Genomic DNA, 17,418 nt, shown 5'->3' with positions numbered 1-17,418 from the left:
CGGGCGCGACCCTCCGGCGGGCGGCCCTCAGCCGGCCTCGGGGCGCGCTCCCAGCTCCCGGCGCGCCGCTCCGCTCGGCTCCACCTCGGCTCGGCGGGGGCGGACGCCGCGCCGCTCAGCTCCGCTCCGCTCCGCTCGCCCGCGGCCGCCGCGCGCACCTCCCCCGCGGCGCGCCGCTCCCGCCGTCCCCGCCGCTCCCGCCGCTCCCGCCGTCCCCGCCGCTCCCGCCGCTCCCGCCGTCCCCGCCGCTCCCGCCGCTCCCGCCGCCCCGCCGGCCCCGCCGCTCCCGCCGGCCCCGCCGCCCCCGCCGGCCCCGCCGCCCCCGCCGCCCGGGTCGCAGCCGACAGCTGGCGGGGGAAGGCGCCGGGCGGCCCTGGCTCTCCGGTGCGCCCGGCCGGGACCCTCCCCGCCGCCCCGCCGCTCCCGCCGCCCCGCCGCGGCCGGCCCGCTCGGCGGCGCTGTCGGGGCTCCCGGCCAGGCCCCCCTACCTTGGCGAGGCCGGGGTCCAGCAGCGGCCCCGCGATCCGGCCCGACGCCAGCCTCAGGCTTCCAGGTCACTGCGGGGCTCGCGGCCCGACGGCGCGGGGCCTGGGGCGCTCCGGGTCCGCCTCGCCGAGCCGGCGGCCCGCGGGGCCGAAGGGAGTGGGCGCCGCGGGTGGGAAGTATGCATTTGAATAAAAGTAAAAGTATCTTTTTTTTTTTTTTTTTTATGACCGTGTGGGTCCCGAGCGTCTCCGGGCTAATTAGGGAAGCTGCCGCCTGTGTTGAGGTGAATCATTGTTGTGATACCGCAAGTGTGGGAAGAAAGGCTGCTGCCGCCTTCTCGGGCTCACTGCCCCCCGCCCCTTTTTTTCTTTTAAAGACAAGCTGGTCGGTGTAGGAAGCTTCCTGGCCTCGGGGGGTCGCCCAGCCCGCCCAGCGGAGCGCCCGCAGGACAGCGGCGGCGGCCGAACGCTCAGCACGGGACGCCCCCGCCCAGCCACGTGCCCGAGAGCGGGGCGGGGCGGGGCGGGGCGACCGACGTGAGCCGGGTCCCCGCGGAGACCGAGGCCGCCGAGCTTACACGCGAGCGGCTCACGCTCCAGCTACCGGAGATGAGGCTACCGGCGGAGAGTGCTACCCGACGTCCGATTCAGCGGCGACGTCGGCGGGGCGGGGGACCACCCTGAATCTGCACGACGTCCTAGGGCGCTGGGTCCGACGACTCCTCCCTGCAGACCCCGAGGCTGAGGCCCGCAGAAGCCAACACGCGCACAGCCAGCGGCAGCAGAGCCAGCGTAGAACCCGGAAAGGCTCTCCGCCTCGCGTTAAGCAGATCAAAATCCCAAATAGAAGAATCCGAGGCGGGGGGAAAAGGCTAAGGACAGAGGCCATTTACTTGAGCATAAAAAGAGAAATTTCCTTAAAATTTTTTTTAGAAGAATATAATCCATCTGGCACAAACTATTCACTTAAAAGCCTTCCTCGATGGTTAAGAGCTTTATAAATTCTTTGCATGAAGGGAATAGATAGATACTGGGGATCAGTCTACAGCCCCCCCCCCCAAGTTAATAACCTGCATTTGAAATGAACAGGTGACTCATCACTCTCAGAGACAGTGACTTTGTTAGGTGTGTTTCCTCTTTTCAAAATCCTCAAACTAACCTAACTACAAGCGAATCTACACACCCTTCTCTCACCTTGAGCCTCTGCTTCTTTGCTATTCAAAATCACGCTTTTAATTGTAACTACTAAATATTTATTGACTCTATAAGTTATCTTTTCACCTAAGAATTTTATTTGTTCCAGAATATCTTAAGCCTCTGACTTTATTTGTGTGTGCTGTGGGTGGCTTTTGAAGTTACTGGCGGTTTTGAGAGAACAAAAACCAAAGTTCTTGGTGATTAGCTAAGGCTGAGAAAGAACATGGTGTCAACACCCAAAATAGAAAGCGGTAGGGAACTATGTGAATAGGTTAGGAAAAGTGGGTGATTATCTGGCATCTGGTAGAGCAAGCACCTTCATCCTTTAAAAATGTCCCCCTCCCACCTCCCAGTCACTTCCACCTTCTTGCTGAATACTCTGGTCTCCAGGGCCCTGCCGTGGGTTCAAGAGAGCTCTTTCCCTCCTTAATGCTTCTTGGACAAAACCTTGAAGCTGGATTAAGAAAAGGCTAAAATGGGGATCCCTGGGTGGCGCAGCGGTTTAGCGCCTGCCTTTGGCCCAGGGCGTGATCCTGGAGACCCGGGATCGAATCCCATGTCGGGCTCCCGGTGCATGGAGCCTGCTTCTCCCTCTGCCTATGTCTCTGCCTCTCTCTCTCTCTCTCTGTGTGACTATCATAAATAAATAAAAATTAAAAAAAAAATAAAATAAAACTTCCTTTAAAAAAAAAAAAAAAAAGGCTAAAATGTTAGCAAGGCTTTGCTAAAGGTTCAAAGGAAGTCGAGAACCATGTAGTTTCTGGAAGCCTGCACAGACAACCATAACACTAAGAGCAGGGGTTTGTTTTTTCCACCCTTCCCTGTCTCCCTCTCCAGGGTTCCAGAAAACCTCACAGCTATCCCTAAGAACCTCACTGATATGGCAAAAGAAAGAAGACTATGCTATTTCTAAGTATATTGCACCTCATCTGGGAACACATCTTTATCAAATGTTCTAAGCCATTTACAATAATTGCTCACTTAAATCATTCAGTCCCCAGAAGAACCCTGAGCTAAGATCAGCCATTACTCCCATTCTCCAGATGAGGTACTGTTATTCTCTCTATCCTGTGGATGGGGAGACTCAGGCATGAAAATGGTAAGTAATACGTGCACAGTCATACAGGAAGTAGCAGCAGATCCCCCAGTCTGCACCCTCAGCACTGAACATGCTGCCTTTCTAAAAGTGGCAACTAATTTCTGCAAACTCAAAACCACCTTTCAGCTTCAAAAAGAAAGAAGTAGCCCTTTCCACACTCAGGAAGAGGAATCCTTTGGGATATCAGAAAACGAGAGTATTTACGTCTAGTGTTTCATCCCAGGATTCTGCTCTTGGGTCTTCATAAGACACACAAATTGCCTGTCTTTCTTTGGGTTCCAAAAATAGACCCCAGGCATAGGCATCCCTACCCAGGTAGAGAATTGAAGTGAAGGATCAGCCAGGAGCCATCTAGGAAAAAACAGTGCCACCCGTCTTATGCCCAGGTGAGCCTTGGTGACAGAGATCAAACTAAAGAGCCTCACAGTCAAGAGGCCACATGAACCCTATTCCTAAGGAATTTTCTCCATAGGTTGACTATCTGGCAGTATCCAGATGCCAGCCACTATCCCTCTCAACCTCCTCCAGGCATATGACCATGCCATTTCCCTCTCTCAAAACCCTTCCACTGGTTTCCATGCAATTAGGAGAAAATCCAAATCCCTTAAGGGGGCCTGATCTGTTCCTTGCCAATTTCCTTCATGGGCTTCCTTTCAGTACCCCCATCTACTTACTGCACACCAAACTGGCCTTCTTCCAGTTACTAAACACCTCAACTTCTTTCCTGCCCTGGTGCCCTCACCTGAGCAGCTCCCTGTCCTGGATTACTTTGCTTCTGCCCTTCACCTTACCCTCGCCCTGCACCTTGCTAACTCCTTCTTATTCTTCAGGTTTTAGCTTAAGTGTCTTTCCTTTGGTCTTTTTTTCCTGGCCTGTGTTTCCCACTTGTACCTCTTTTTTAGAGTGTGTATCACTCTTGGTAGGGGGCTAATTCCAAAATTAATTCATACTGAATCCCCCCATCAGAGCATGACTCCAAGAGGGCAGAGTCGGTATCTGTTTTGAGCATTATTGTTGCATATCCAGCACTTAGCAGAGTGCTGCTACATAGTAGTTGCTTGATAAATATCTTTTAATCCATCAGCTCTGACCATGACTTGTCACAGCCTTGGATTGCTCTATCTCCCTCAAATGTATTAATCTACCTACTCTCTCTTTCCAACTCTTTCCTACCCTGGTCTTGCTCCCCCAAACTTCTGCTCTTTGCTCTCTTGTCCTAAGAGTCATCCCTCCATAGCATCCATCCTTCGCAGTCCTGATCCTCATGGACATCACCCCAACTGCTCCTCTACACTCCCAGTGCCTTCACCTCTTGGTCCTCCTGCTCTGCCTTCCTGGTTGAAACTTCACCTCTACATCAGGCTCCTCTGTTCCTACAGTCAGGCCTTTCCATGCTGCCAAGGAAAATCACAGAATCATGCAGACCAAAACCACAAAAATTTATAGTCTCCAGCCTTACTTGGGCCTTACTACCTTTAAACATTCTCTGAAAAAACAAGTGGGACAATACATAAAATAAGAAAGAAGGAAAGAGTCCAACCCCAGAGGAATCACTGTTGCTATTTTATTGTTTTTCCTTCCGGTTTTTCTTTTATAAAAAAGGCACTGGAGTCAGTCTGCAAATTCAAATGTCTTCTACAGAGCTGAGAGGAAGCCAAATACATAATTTTGAGTCCGGATTTTTTTCAACTACATTATAATACAAGTATCTTCTATGTGATAACCAAGTCCCCATAAATATAAATTTTAGTAACTGGCTAATAGTCCATCATGTGGATATAACCATTTATTTTACCATGTCCCTACTCATTGTTTTCAATTTGAAGGTATTCTAAAACATTCTTTGACAAATATCTGTGCACAAAATTTGTCTGCATTTATAATTATATCCTTTAGGAGAGATCCAGAGGAGGAATTCCTGAGTCAATGGCTATGAGTGGGTCCAAGAGACTGACTGAGCCAGAGGGTAGAAGAAGACCCAAAGGACATAACTGGACACTACTTCGTTTGTCTCTGGGCAGCTTCTCCTCTGGTTCCCCACAGCAGCTAGTCCTAACTGCTCTCATGTGGTGTGTGTTCTCAGTTCCCATCTTAGTCTTTTGAACAGACAGATTTTCTTCCTTCTTCAGAGAAAATTAAAGTTACCAGGCATGAACTCGCTCAATGCCCCACCCCCACCTCAACAACACTGATCTACCAAGATGTAAGATGGTATCTCCCTAACTCTTAAATTCTGGATAAGATTGGCTTGGACCCTCTTCCTCCAAGATTACCACCTAGGAAGATGGATCTAATATGTAACTATGATCATGATACCTATCATTTATTGAGTACCTATTATACATTGTACCATCTTAGTTGCTTTCAATGATTCCCATTTGAGGGATCCCTGGGTGGCGCAGCGGTTTGGCGCCTGCCTTTGGCCCAGGGCGTGATCCTGGAGACCCGGGATTGAATCCCACATCGGGCTCCCAGTGCATGGAGCCTGCTTCTCCCTCTGCCTGTGTCTCTGCCTCTTTCTCTCTGTGACTATCATAAATAAATAAATAAATAAATAAATAAATAAATAAATAAATAAATAAGAGAAAAAAATTATTCCCATTTGAATTTCTGTTGTGCAATATGCCCAAGACCACCCTGAGTGTCAGACCACTAATAGGACTCCAAACTCTTGACTTTTATATGGTATTTCTAAGTATTTCCTACATATGGGGCTGAATTTTTCCAAATTTGAAAGGTGGTCTAGCATAATCCCATTTTTCACATGAGTCTGGAAATGTGGTCTAGAGATTATAGATTCTCATCTACATCATCTGATATTGATGCTTTGTTCTAAGAAATTGTCGGCAGGCATTAAGCACATTTGCTTTCTTTTATATTTCCTACTTCCTTGCCTGTTATTTACATGGCATCATCTGTCACCACACATCCAGGCAGGTACATTTTTGTTCACACAATCAAACAATAGTGTGCATTTCAGCTCTAACTAGTGATTAACTCTTTTCAAGACAATTCTAACAGTCATGAGGCTCTGCATTTAGATCACACCTTTATTTCAGTGATTCTGAATGTTTTCTCATAAATCTTTACTTTTTTTTTTTTTTTGGAAAATAGGTGGTAGATTATAAAACCAGATGAGCTTATGTTTAGTACAGGTTCAGGACATTCTATATTTTCTCTGATAGGATGCATTTCCTTAGATACTTTTCATCCTTTCAGGCCAGTTTATTGATCTGTAGGAAGGTATTTTAGGTTTAGTGAGGTAGTAATTCTCAATAATTCTGGTTTAGTGTTGGCTGGGGCTAGAAAGTTACAGTTGTTAGAATTTTTTTTTTTTTTTTTTTTTTTTTAGTTGTTAGAAATTTATCACAGATGCTAAGTTTCATGAAATCTTATTGTTTCAGGATGGGCTAAATTTTGGTAGTGTTTTTTGTTGTGGTTTGGCTTTGTTTTTGTTTTCTGAGATATAACTGAGCTAAAGGGCACACTTCTTGTTTAGCTTGAATTTTTAATTACATGCCATCACTCCCATGCAACCATTATCCACAATAATATCTAGAACATTCCTAGCACCTCAGAAAGCTTTCTTACTGTTTGCAGTCAGTGCACACCCTCAAGTTAACCATTATGCCAGACTCTATCATCATAGATTAGTGATCTATATTGTTAAGCCTCATAAGTAGGCATATATAGATGATACGGTATCTCTTCTTTTGTGTCTGACTTCTATTATTCAATATTATCTCTGTGAGAGTCATCTTTGTTGTATCAGTTCATTACTTTTCATTGCTGTGTTGTATTCCATTGTTTGGATATACTACATTTTACTCATTCTATTCTGCTTGGGCATTTGGATTGTTTCCAAGATTGGGCTATTATGATAAATCTGCTATGAACATTCCCACCCATGTTTTTGGTAGGCATAAGCACTTAATTTATTGGGTAGTAGCCAAGGGTAGAATCCTGAGTCATAGAGTATATTCACATTTAACTTTAGTTAGTACTATCAAACACTTTTCTGTTGTGGTTGGACTGATTCACATTACCATCGTTAATGTAAAGTTTCAGTTGCTCAGATCTTTTCAATACCTCATTTGTGGTATTGTCAGTCTTTTAATTTTAGTCATTCCAGTGGGTGTTGTAGTAATAGCTCATTTTGGTTTTAATATTCATTTCTCTGATACCTAATGATGAGTGTCTTTTCATTGGCTATTTTGATATTCTCTTTTGTGAAGTGCCTATTCATGGCCTTTATTCCTCTATTGAGCTATCTTCTACTTGTATGTTGGTAGGAATTCCTTATATAGTCTAGATATAACTCCTGTATTGAAAATAGATGTATATTTGCATGTACATATTTATGCATATATATGTGTGTACATATATGCAAATGTGTGTGCATATATATATATATATATATATATGAACACAAGAGTGATGGAGCACAAATATCCAAATATCTTCACCTAGTCTGTGGCCTGCCTTGCCTTTTCAGCATCAACCTCCTCTCTTCCTATGGCCAGAACTTTCCATGCTGCCAAGGAAAACCACAGAATCATGCAGACCAAAACCACAAAAATTTATAGTCTCCAGCCTTACTTGGGCCTTACTACCTTTAAACATTCTCTGAAAAAACAAGTGGGACAATACATAAAATAAGAAAGAAGGAAAGAGTCCAACCCCAGAGGAATCACTGTTGCTATTTTATTGTTTTTCCTTCCGGTTTTTCTTTTATAAAAAAGGCACTGGAGTCAGTCTGCAAATTCAAATGTCTTCTACAGAGCTGAGAGGAAGCCAAATACATAATTTTGAGTCCGGATTTTTTTCAACTACATTATAATACAAGTATCTTCTATGTGATAACCAAGTCCCCATAAATATAAATTTTAGTAACTGGCTAATAGTCCATCATGTGGATATAACCATTTATTTTACCATGTCCCTACTCATTGTTTTCAATTTGAAGGTATTCTAAAACATTCTTTGACAAATATCTGTGCACAAAATTTGTCTGCATTTATAATTATATCCTTTAGGAGAGATCCAGAGGAGGAATTCCTGAGTCAATGGCTATGAGTGGGTCCAAGAGACTGACTGAGCCAGAGGGTAGAAGAAGACCCAAAGGACATAACTGGACACTACTTCGTTTGTCTCTGGGCAGCTTCTCCTCTGGTTCCCCACAGCAGCTAGTCCTAACTGCTCTCATGTGGTGTGTGTTCTCAGTTCCCATCTTAGTCTTTTGAACAGACAGGTTTTCTTCCTTCTTCAGAGAAAATTAAAGTTACCAGGCATTGAAATAATTTTATTAACCAGCTGATCTTAAAATAGGGACATTTTCCTGGAGTATTCAGGGGGGCCCAATGTAATCACAGAGGTGCTTGAAAAGGAAACAGGGACCAAAGAGGTGGTAGTGTGAGGACTCAGGTCAGTATTGCTCAGTTTGAAGGTGCAGGGTGTGGCCACAAGTCAAAGAAAGTGGGCAGCCTTTAGAAGCTCAAAAAGGCAAGGAAATGGATTCACAATCCTGCCAACACCTTGATTCTAGCTTAATGAGATACATATCAGAGTTCTGACCTCCAGAACTTTAATTAATTTGTGTTGTTTTAAGCCACTAAATTTATGGTAATTTGTTACTGCAACAATAGGAAACTAATACAAAATGTATTTTAGAACTCCCTACTCTTACTGTTGGAAACTCCACTTCTCTGTCCCTACTCACTGGCAATCTATAGGCGAGGTCTCATTAAACATGCCTTGGCTGAATTCCATTAATAACTCTAACATTTTATTTTATTTTTTTAAAGACTTATTTATATGAGAGCGAGAGAACACACACACATGAGCAGGGAAGGCAGAGGGAGAGGAGGAGAGAATCTCCAGCAGACTCCATACTGAGCACAGAGTCCAATGCAAGGCTCCATCCCACCAGCCCGAGATCACAAACTGAGCCCAAACCAAGAGTTGGACACTTAACTGACTGCACCACACAGGTACCCCTAACCTTAATGTTTTCAGTGGAGGTTGTCATGTAAACTGCTCTAATGGAATTCAGACCCTTACTGAGACTCTTCTAGACATTCCCACTTTCTTTTTTGACAAATACCAAAACTGATGGTCTGAAATTTTAGATCCTTAGGCATCCATTTAAGTACCTTTCGGCAACCTATAGACCTTTCCAGGAATGTTCATAACAGCATCTTCTGGTAACTAAAGTCAACTTTAGCTTGCTCAAGTGTTGTAAGATTTATTTAAAAAAAAAAAAGATTTATTTTTAGTTCTTCCCTCTTAAAACTGTTTCCATTATGCCATCTAAGAATCATAGTTTTGCTAGTTTTTAACATTAATGATGTTATTTTAAACACTATTTAAAACTCCTGCTCTAACCTAACAAATATTTGTTTGTCCAAAGATATCAGCTTCCTGGACTGGGGATGAATCAAAGATTATTTTGGAACAATACCTATAACAGTCCCCATTTTATGTTTATATGGGATAATATTTGAAATGAGAGAAATGAGATCTTTAATTAAAGCTTATGAAGAAAAAGTCTAAACCACTATTTTTCTCTTGGAAAGAGAGATAAAACAAGCATATATCTGATTTATGTGCTGGCCCACATAGCTCCTTTTGCAAATGTGGCTTTAAACCAGCTAATCTTTTAAAAGTCTTTACACTGACTAATTTAGAAGCAAGGAGAACAAATGTGGGAGTATAAATGTAAGGCACTGAATAAGAGTGATAATCTCTGCCAATGAACACACTGCTGTGTTTCTGAGTACCCAATGCAGTTCACGATTTTCATTTAGATGGAGCTTCCTGGAGCTTGTCTTGCCTCCCCAGCATGATGTGCTACGTGACTGAAATTCATATTTAGAAGGTTAGATCTTACAGCTCATGTTCTTCAGCCTCATTGTATGGGGGACCACGTTGGGCAACTGGTCGCAGGTTATACATTGATCATTGAGCTACACCTCACACCTGCCTCTAAAGGAGCCTGTATTATGTACCTGCCCACCTCTTACTCACTCTGTAGCTTCCTGAGTCTCTGATAATCACCAGTAAAATTTTTACAGAAAGCTGACCTTCTTAGAACAAATTAGCAACATTTGATAGGAATGCAACATCTTATTCATTTGATGGATTATAAATAAAAAATAAAATATAAACAAATATAAAAAAGGAAATGTAGGAGTTTTTTTTCAATCACAGAAAGTTGTCACTATTTGGGCAGTTTCTTATTTTTGACTGAGTTATGAACAAAAACATTCTCATAAGGCAGTTGTTTGGTACCCAAAACATATGCTCTCTCCTGCAAACTGCTGGAGCAGCTCCCCCTCTTGTCTCTATCAGTGAAATGATATGACATTAAGGTGAAAGAACTAAGTGAATGTTTCCATAGCAAATGCTAATACTAAAAATAGTGTTTGGAGTGAAAGTAGGATGGGGAATAATTTCTTCATTGTTTCCATGGAAAAATAGGAAAGTGGCAATGATGTATCCACTGACTGTGCCTATGACGCCTTAGGTAGATTTGGAGACTTCCTTACAAGAAATAGAATGGCATCTACTGACATGATAACTCTCTAAACAGCTGTTAATCATTTCACTGCACCTCTATGATCTCTTCCCATTCAAAATGTCTGTGAGTCTGATTTATTTCATGTATATATGGAAGTTTTTATTGGCTGTATTTTTATAGAAAAGTTTATTATTGTCTGATCCACATTGATTCTATGTGAAATTGCACAGGGGGTGCTGACCCTATGCGAAGTTATGATGTAGGAGAAGCTTGTTTTTGATGCACTTAGTCTTCTTGCAGTGCAGAGACTTACTCTGCAGGTGTCCTACACCTGCCTTAAACCAACATGCTAGTAAACCAATGCCTTCAAAGATGTAAATGACAAGTACTGACTTACCATTTTCCTGCCTCTATCTTCACTTAATAAGGGTATGTGTAATTTTTTTTTTAAATCATGAAGAAAAAGTCCTAGGAAATGCATGCCTATTGGTAAAAAACATAAGACAGGGCAATGGGGCGCAGATGCTAGGGTGCAGGTCTCCGATTAACTTTCCACCGCAACACCAAGCCAAATCTGCTTTTCCATGAGCCAGTTGTACATGAGGCTGTAGTGGCAGACACATGCTCCTATTTAATACTCACAACCCACCTATAAAATAAACATCTCCATTTTAGTAATTAGGAAACTCAGAGGGAATTGCCAAAGTGATTGGAGAAGTCAGGACTCAGACCCAACCTGGTCTGACTCTAAAGCACTTAGTATGGGGCCTGCCTCTCCTCCTCTCCATTGTAACGTCTTTGAAGAAATTCTGATAGTTGGGATAAGATAATTTGGTGGTTCTGAACTCAAACGTTTGGTAGAAACTTAAATGTATTTCTTCCCAGCCTATGGGGCATAACATTAAAACCAGTCAGCTGTGTGAACTTCACATGCTGAAGCTTCTTGGGATTGCCTGAAGCCTAGAGATGCAACCCCACTTGTCTTCCTCCTGTGGCCTGAGAACAGATTTAGCTAAACTAAGATATTTCTGCTTACTCGTACACAAACAGGCTATGGCTGAGAGAAGATCTGTGATTAACGTCACTAATGAGCTTTTGTGAGCCTCTTAGAAGATAGCTCTGCAGTCCTTTTAGTTAAGCCATGATGTGTAAGTAGCACATCTCAGTATTCAATGCTCCAAAGATATCTACAAGTTGTGAATTTTACATCAACACAGATGACTTTATAGCTCAGTTTTAAAAGTAAAAGTTTTTAAAAGCACACCCTGAATTTCTGCTCTTGAGTATGCTATAAAAAGGACCAGATTTAATAACTAAAAAATTGGAACAAAGATATAAAACAATTATATTCAGGCATTTAAATATAGGTACCACAGGATCCTTGATCACCTTGGCTTCTTGCCTGAAAGTGATTTCTGTACTGCATAGGCAGAGAGAAAGACTCCAGACAGAGGTGACTGGACTGACTCCAGCAGGCTTGCTGAAAAAGGAAATGGTGATTAGAATTAATGGGGGCTGAAGAAGCTGGAATTTGCAAGCAGAGCTCTGGAAAGGAGAGAGCCATAGGGGGAAGAGCTCCAGAAACCTAGTTCTTCTGACTAGTAGGCTATATGTGCAGAGAGTTAAAGCTCCAAAATGCTGACCAAAGGACAATCCAGGTTAAAAGCTGAGTAATTCCCAGTACTCATACATCTCAAGGGTACAGGCGAGCTTTGACCAGCAGAGGGGAGAGTCTTTGGGGATCATACAGCTTATTCAGTGAAGACCCCAGAGGTCACCTTTAGTAGTGGGGCTGAACTTTCCCTGGATTAACTATCCTGTAGACCTACCCCAGCAGAGAGTTATGCGTTGACTTGTGTCCCCACCAAAATTCATGTGTTGAAATCCTCATCACTACAAATCTCAGAAAATGACCTTATTTGGAAAAGGGTCATTGCAGATGTAACTGCATACTGGATGAGATCATATTGGAATAGGGTGGGGCTCCAGTCCAATATGACTGGGTGTCTTTGTACAAAGAGGACATTTGAACACAGACATATGTACACAGGGAGAACACCATGTGAATATGAAGGCAGAGATCAGAGTGATGCTTCTATCAACCAAGGGATACAGCAAACCACCAGAAGCTAAGCAAGACACACAGAATAGTTTCTTGCCTACAGCCCTCAGAAGAAACCAGCCCCACTCACATTTGACCTCAGATGTCTAGCCTCCAAAACTGTGAGATAATAGATTCATGTAGTTTAAAGCCACTCATTTCGTGGTACTTTGTTACAGTAGCCCTAGTGAACTAATAAAAACTGAAAGCAGGTGAGGAGGTGACATGGTCAGCAGGGGTTGGTTGCTGCATGCTTACCAGCCTCCACAGGCTGTGCCTCAGCTATTCCAGTCGGTACCTGCACTGCCTCAACCAGACACTAAACATCAAAAAGCCAAATGACCATTTGATGAATTTGAGAAGAACAGAAACTTAGGGATATCAAGTCTAAGGGAGACTCCAGCAAAGGACTGGCAGAAAAAAATGTTGGATTTTGCAGTAGAGTTCTTTACAGACTTTGCAGACAAACTTCACACATTTGAAGACCATACCTCATTTGGGAATTTTAATTAGATATTCACCCAGTGGTTAAGTTATTTGTTTAGGAACCTACACGATCAACAGGCAGACCCCCAAAAGCAAATCTGGTTGTCTCCTTTCAGTGGGTTCAAATGCTATGATTGGACTGGAAAAAACTGGATGTACTCACATGACAGTGTGTCTCTCCATGAACCACTGGCCAGACAACAGTTTAATGAATTAATAATCAAATTAAAATTATCCTTCTTGGGCTATTCAGGAAAAGGTATTAGATGACCAGCCTATTTTTAAACAATTTAAAAGCTGTAAATCTAAGACTACAGCTTTGTCCTGCAATTGAATTGGTGTCTTAATCTTTTCCATTACCATTTCTGTAGACAGTTGGACTGCATGTAACAGCTTTTATATTAGGTTGAAAAGAATATATCCTTTTCCATTACATCCCTGAGTTTTAGTTTTTAATATCTAATGATACTCTGATTTCCTCATACAATCTTCCTTATATTTTATCATATCTACAAATATGCATATACTTTAAGACAGTAACCTCACCAAAAAAGAGAAATAAAAAGAAGGAAAAAGTCTTAGGAGTGATATGAACTGGTTTTACTCTTCATACTCTGAAGGACCTACTGCAAAAACTTACATGCAGAAAGGCAACCCAACTTGCTATTCCTTATAAAAATGAGACTTATTAAAGAATAAACCACCAACAATTCTAGGCCTCTTTGAAAGTATGAGACCATTTCTGAGCCCTTTAGTATTGAAGTGACAAGGGCAGAATGGGAATTCTCAAACAGAAAACCATTTCTCTTGTGACTACCAATGGGTGGCCTGCAGTAGGATAATATAAGGAGACATGCTATGGCTTTCTTCCTGTAATCTTTTTACTTTAGGTTGTGTGGAATCAGCTATAGAACCACAAGTGTTCTGAGAAACAAACATTCAAAAATCTCCCAAGATTCTTTCCCAAAGAAAAACAGGGGAAAATGCCATCTCTGTAGGATGAATGGCAAAACATAATATACAAGGTCAAAAAGCATAAGAAGATGCTACCTAAATTGTGAAGGGTAAAAGAAATGTAAGTGGTGTTAGTATTTAAAAAAAGAGCTCTAGTCCTAAAGTTGGCTCAGCCTGAAGTAGTTGTCTATCTGCAGGCAAGTTTCTAAAACTTTCTAAACTTTAATTGTCCTATCAGTAAAATGAAAAGGCGGAACCATTTAGAATGTATTTAATTTCATATTCAGATATCCAATGGTTCTGGCAGAAGACGAATAGGCTAGCTTTCATTCCTTCTTGCTAGATGAGAGACTGATCTACCATCTTGTTATTTGTTTTCTATTTATCCCATCTGTTTGTTTTTTCCTTGTGGGTGTGTGTATAGAGCTTTTAAAAGTGAAAAATATAATATCTGAAATAAAAAAATCACTAGATGGGCTTAACAGCAGATTAAACATTGTGGGGGAAAATGAGTGGATTTTAAGACCTACCTATATAATTTATCTAAAATAAAGCCAGAGAAATTAGATTAAAAATAAAATTGAGCAGAACCTTCGTGATCTATAGGCCATACCAAGTGCTCTAAGATACATATCATTAGACTCCCGGTAGACAGTAGAGAGAAGAAAAGAAATTTAAAAATATTTGAAGGACTAATTTATTCAAAATTTCTCAATTTGATAAAAATTATAGACCAAAAGTTGGTTCTTTGAAAAGATCAACACAACTGACAAATCTTTAGCTATACTGGCCAAGAGAAAAGAAGACTCAAATAAACTAAAATCAGGATAAAAAAAGGCATCATGATCAACCAAGGAATGGGCAGCCCGGGTGGCTCAGTGGTTTAGCGCTGCCTTCAGTCCAGGGCGTGATCCTGGAGGCCTGGGATCAAGTCTCACGTTGGGCTCCCTATAGGGAACCTGCTTCTCCCTCTGCCTGTGTCTCTGCCTCTCTCTCTCTCTCTGTGTGTGTCTCTCATGAATAAATAAATAAAATCTTTAAAAAAAAATAAATAAAGGAATACTATGAACAACTATATGCCAACAAACTAAATCCTAAATGAAAGAAAATTCCTAGATATACACTTCCCAACTCTATCAATGAAGCTGGTAGTATGTTACCAGAAATAGAAATGACAAAAGAAAAGATAACTAAAGATAAATATCCCTTAGAATAATGTAAAAATTCTCAATGAAATACTATTAAAATTATTCCAACAACATATAAAAAGAATTATACACCATGAGTAAGTGGGATTTATCCAGAAATGCAAGGTTGGTTCAACATAGAAAAATCCATCAATAAAATAAATCATATTAATAAAGGACAAATACCACATGAGCATCTAAATAGACGAAAAAAATCATTTGACAAATCCAACACTTTTTCAAGATAAAACACTCAACAAGCTAGGCATTGAAGGGAACTTCATCAACCTGATAAAGGAAATCCATTACAGACCCACAGCTAACAAATTAAATGATGAAAAGTTAAATGCTTTCCTCCTAAGATCAGGAACAGACAAAAATATCTACTCTCACCACTTCTAGTCAACATTGCACTAGAAGTACTAGTTAAGGCAGTTGGCAAGTTAAAGCACATCCAGACCTGAAAGGAAGAGTAAGACAATCTACATTTGTAGATGACATGATTCTGTAGATTCTGTAGACAGAAAATCCTAAGGAATTCATTAAAGACTGTTGGAACTAATAAGCAAAAGTTCAGGATAGGTTAAAGAATACAAGATCAACATACGAAAATTATTATGCTTCCACAGACTAGCAATAAATAATCTGAAATGACATTAAGAAAGCAATCCCTTTTATAATAGCATCAAAAATAATAAAATATGTGAAAATAAATTTAACAAAATAAGCCTAAGACTTGTACACTGAAAACTGGATAATATTATTAAGAGAAATTAATGAAGACCGAAGTAAATAGAAAGATATCCCATAATCATGGATCAGAAGACTTAATATTGTTAATATGGCAGTACTTCCCAAACTGGCTTAAGGATTTCAGGTAATGCTGATTAGAAACTCAGCTCACTTTTTTTTCCATCAGCCAGTGACAAGCTGATGTTAAAATTCACATGGAAATACAAGAAACTCATACTGGCCAAAATAATCTTGAAATAGAAAAACAAAGATGGAGAACTCATATTTCTTAGTTTCAAAAGTTGAGGGCAGCCCCGGTGGCGCAGCGGTCAGAGCCCATGTCAGGCTCTCTGTATGATGCCTGCTTCTCCCTCTGCCTGTGTCTCTGCCTCTCTCTCTGTCTATGAATAAATAAATAAAATCTTTTTTAAAAAGTTACTAAAAAGCTACAGAAATCAAGACAGCATTGTACTGGCATAGGATAGACATATGTTAAGGGAATAGAATTGGTAGAACGGAAATAACACTCATATTTATAGTTAATTGATTTTTTGACAATGATAAGATGATTTAATGGGGAAAGAATAGTCTTTTCAACAAATCTTACTGGAAAACTGGATATCCACATGTAAAAGAATGAATTTATATCTTCTCCTTATGTCATACATGAAAATTAACTCACAGTGGATCACAGACATAAATGTAAGAGCTAAAATATAAATCTCTTAGAAAAAAACACAAGAGTAAATCTTTGTGACCTCGAGTTAGGCACTGATTTCTTTTATTTTTTTTAATTTTTATTTATTTATGATAGGCACACAGTGAGAGAGAGAGAGGCAGAAACACAGGCAGAGGGAGAAGCAGGCTCCATGCACCAGGAGCCCTAGTGGGATTCGATCCCGGGTCTCCAGGATCGCGCCCTGGGCCAAAGGCAGGCGCTAAACCGCTGCGCCACCCAGGGATCCCTAGGCACTGATTTCTTATATGAGACACCTGAAGACACAGTGATAAAAAAAGAATATACCTTGTAATTCATCAAAATCATAACCTTTTGTGTTTCAAATACACTACCAAGAGAGTAAAAAGAGTAATGAATGGTACAACTTTGGTCTTCTTTTAAAATACATTTTAATTCTTTATACAGAAATCATTTTAGCAGATACTTTTGAATAGATCTGTATGAAGGCATATAAAGTATGACAAAATGTTACATAAATAACAGCGTAAATGAATTTTCTGGAAGTGTTGGCAGCTAAGCAGCTAGACCAGCGTTTTTTGCCTCCATAACTATCTACTCATGTGAGAATTTCATAGCATATCATAGATGCTACCAGAACTTTTGTTCAGCAAACTGACATTAGAACCACCATAAACTATTTTAAAGAAAAAGATAATAATAAGAAAACCAAAACATTTGCAAATTATATGTTGATAAGGCACTTGTATGTAGAATATATTAAGAATTCTTAAAAAAAAAAAGAATTCTTACAACTCAATAATAATAAAAAATAACCCCATAAAAAGTTGGCAAAATATTGAACAGGCATCTCTCTAAAGACATATGATGGCTAATAAATAAATTAAAAGATGTTCAACATCATTACTCATTAAGGAAATGCAAATCAAAGCCACTACACACCCACAAGAATGGGTATAAT

General features: G+C 41.0%; 1 protein-coding gene across 2 annotated transcripts in view; it reads right to left on the bottom strand.

Annotated features, from left to right (window-relative positions):
• CRACDL (CRACD like) overlaps positions 1-17,418 on the bottom strand; it is a 186,168-nt gene that overhangs the window by 134,189 nt on the left and 34,561 nt on the right. Inside the window, exon 1 of one of the 2 annotated variants that reach the window (XM_049115461.1) lies at positions 489-954. The exons of the other annotated variant lie outside the window; for it this stretch is intronic. The gene's annotated coding sequence lies outside the window, so the exon portion shown is untranslated. Of the gene's footprint in view, positions 1-488; positions 955-17,418 lie in introns of those variants that run through there. 2 annotated transcript variants of the gene reach the window in all.

The sequence above is a fragment of the Canis lupus genome, chromosome 10 (assembly GCF_003254725.2).
Source record: "Canis lupus dingo isolate Sandy chromosome 10, ASM325472v2, whole genome shotgun sequence".
Lineage (NCBI taxonomy): Eukaryota > Metazoa > Chordata > Mammalia > Carnivora > Canidae > Canis > Canis lupus.
The sequence above is the reverse complement of the archived record's forward strand: the minus strand, read 5'-3'. Positions and strand labels throughout refer to the sequence as shown.